This window comes from Girardinichthys multiradiatus, chromosome 2 (assembly GCF_021462225.1).
Source record: "Girardinichthys multiradiatus isolate DD_20200921_A chromosome 2, DD_fGirMul_XY1, whole genome shotgun sequence".
In the NCBI taxonomy this organism is placed as follows: Eukaryota; Metazoa; Chordata; class Actinopteri; order Cyprinodontiformes; family Goodeidae; genus Girardinichthys; species Girardinichthys multiradiatus.
In genome coordinates, this window is record NC_061795.1 from 38,534,584 (window position 1) to 38,537,591 (window position 3,008).

General features: G+C 39.3%; 1 long non-coding RNA gene across 1 annotated transcript; it reads right to left on the reverse strand.

The window, feature by feature from the left end:
• Positions 1-967: 967 nt before the first annotated feature.
• On the reverse strand, positions 968-1,846 carry LOC124879083. The gene is made up of 4 exons (XR_007040949.1): positions 1,785-1,846; positions 1,428-1,603; positions 1,139-1,224; positions 968-1,025 (listed from the first exon to the last, which is right to left on the reverse strand). It is a non-coding gene; the product is annotated as an uncharacterized LOC124879083 (long non-coding RNA).
• Between the last annotated feature and the right edge of the window lie 1,162 nt (positions 1,847-3,008).

Below are 3,008 nucleotides of genomic sequence, written 5' to 3' on the forward strand. Positions count from 1 at the left end.
TGGGCTACAGAGAAGCAGCACTGGACTGTTGCTCAGTGGTCCAAAGTACTTTTTTCGGATGAAAGCAAATTCTGCATGTCATTCGGAAATCAAGGTGCCAGAGTCTGGAGGAAGACTGGGGAGAAGGAAATGCCAAAATGCCAGAAGTCCAGTGTCAAGTACCCACAGTCAGTGATGGTCTGGGGTGCCGTGTCAGCTGCTGGTGTTGGTCCACTGTGTTTTATCAAGGGCAGGGTCAATGCAGCTAGCTATCAGGAGATTTTGGAGCACTTCATGCTTCCATCTGCTGAAAAGCTTTATGGAGATGAAGATTTTATTTTTCAGCACGACCTGGCACCTGCTCACAGTGCCAAAACCACTGGTAAATGGTTTACTGACCATGGTATCACTGTGCTCAATTGGCCTGCCAACTCTCCTGACCTGAACCCCATAGAGAATCTGTGGGATATTGTGAAGAGAACGTTGAGAGACTCAAGACCCAACACTCTGGATGAGCTAAAGGCCGCTATCGAAGCATCCTGGACCTCCATAAGACCTCAGCAGTGCCACAGGTTGATTGCCTCCATGCCACGCCGCATTGAAACAGTCATTTCTGCAAAAGGATTCCCGACCAAGTATTGAGTGCATAACTGTACATGATTATTTGAAGGTTGACGTTTTTTGTATTAAAAACACTTTTCTTTTATTGGTTGGATGAAATATGCTAATTTTGTGAGACAGGAATTTTGGGTTTTCATGAGCTGTATGCCAAAATCATCCGTATTAAGACAATAAAAGACCTGAAATATTTCAGTTAGTGTGCAATGAATCTAAAATATATGAATGTTAAATTTTAATCATGACATTATGGAAAATAATGAACTTTATCACAATATGCTAATATTTTGAGAAGGACCTGTATATATAACAATATTAGAGAACATTCACATGCATTTAATGATTTCTTAAAGATGAATACTTACTTTTAAAGATGTCATTGTACTTCTGTGAATCATTAGAAGCAGATGGAGCAATTTCTACGTTTTCTGAAATATGCACGACATATTTTTCTTGTCAGTACTGGTATTTTCAATGTAACAAGTTTAAACTAGAGTTCTACTAGTATTTTCAGTGTAACAAGTTTAAATCTTAGCTGTACCAGACTTGATGCTTGACGATGTACACAGCTCTGATGTCTCTGCTCTGTCTACTGTGAAACTAAACCTGTTTTTTATTGCCAGCACACTGAAATGCAAAAAAGAGGTCCAATTACCATATTGGCTATTCATTGCACTGTTTCTTGTGGACATAACTCAGTGATGTCTGACATGGGGAAGCTGTCTCTGTAGACTTTACCAAAATCAAAAACTAGAATTTCCTTTTAGAAGCACGTATTAGCAATGAGAAACCAGCAAACCTTGATATACATCAGGCTCTGGGGGTCTCACCTGTTCATGAACCTATGTATTGACTCTTTTGGAGGGGCTTGAGAGAGTTCTAATTACTTTATTGCCCTGTGTCACACACTTGGTCAGGAAACTGAATCAGAAGGCAGAGGGCTGATGTTGACTGGGACTTCAGTTACAGAATAACTGTTTCAGTAAGTCTCTCAATAACATTTGCTCTAAGATGAAAAGAAAATGTTTTAGAAAAGATACAGGTAACTAAAATTATCATTTCTTTTCCTAAAATGGATTCTCTCATGATTCAAAACAAACACATCATCGCCAGAGTGAAATTTTAACTTGGAAACAGTATACTGAGGGCTCGTAAAGTTTTTCTGTTAATTTCATTTTTTGTCTTACCTCTTTCTCCAGCTTTCCAGTCTGTTGACGCAGAAGTGGAAGGTTTGCTCGTTCCATCGATGTAGGGAAGCACAATCCTTATTTACTTTTAGGTCTTTTCTATTTTGAACTGATTTAGACTGGCTCAAATATTCAGCAAATAGGTCCTGCTGTAAAGCAAAATGAACTTACAATTCTGTCAGGTTACACAGTTCATTTATTAGGATTTCATGTGACAGGTTAATATTAAGTTGATTATACCTTTAAAATATAAAAGGATGCATGTCTTTTTTTAGATGTATTAACGCCTGAAAAACATACAGATTATTAATAACACCCTTAAACACACCCCTGTGTTTTAATTGGCTCATTTAAGGTATCGCCCCTAATGACGACAACCAATCAGCATCCACGGTTACGCCCCTCGGACACACCCCCTGTTGACCCCATGACCTCCCCGCCCTTATGGCGCCATGACCCCCCTTAAGGTCAAAGGTCACCTGTCAAAACGTTTGATTGAAGGGTGTATTTTAGTCTCTCCTGTTTGTTCCTGGAACCCCCAAGACCTCCTGTTGTCCACTTCCCGTTCCTCCCCGGCTGAATTTCAGTTCCCTGATAAACCTCCATTCCTGTCCTTCCTGTCTGACCACTTCAGTGGAACCTCTTCTACCCAATTATTATTATTTTTTTTATATTAAAACGTTTGGTTAACAATTCTCTTGTCTGGCTGCGTTTTGGGTTCTGGTTGAGTTGCTTCATAGTTACAGTATCACGACTAATCTTAACTTGTCTGACCGGGACTCGGACCTTTACAAAAGTTACCACCCACCCCCATCACAGACTTTTCTCCCTGTTGCCTTCTGGTAAAAGGTTCAGCAGCTGCACATGCAGAACAACCAGATTCAGCAATAGCTTAATCCCAGACATCATAAGATTGATAAATTCCCAATAATTCCTCCTCCCATTCATACACTAGTCACTTTACATGGTCACTGTGAACTCTATTACAACTCATCCAGCTGCTACAGATACTTGCAGTATTCATGTTGTCCTACATATACTTTTCTCTCAGTGACTTTAAGCATGCTTTTTCTTTATTTTAAAACAGATCTGGGTTTTTGTTTGTTTTGTTTTTGGCTTTTTAGCATAAAGTTTGTCTGAAGCTTCTTATGAACTAGGATAGAAGCAAATATGATCTGCAGTAAATTAGGAGCTGTGAACTAATAATTTAAAATCTGATTATTG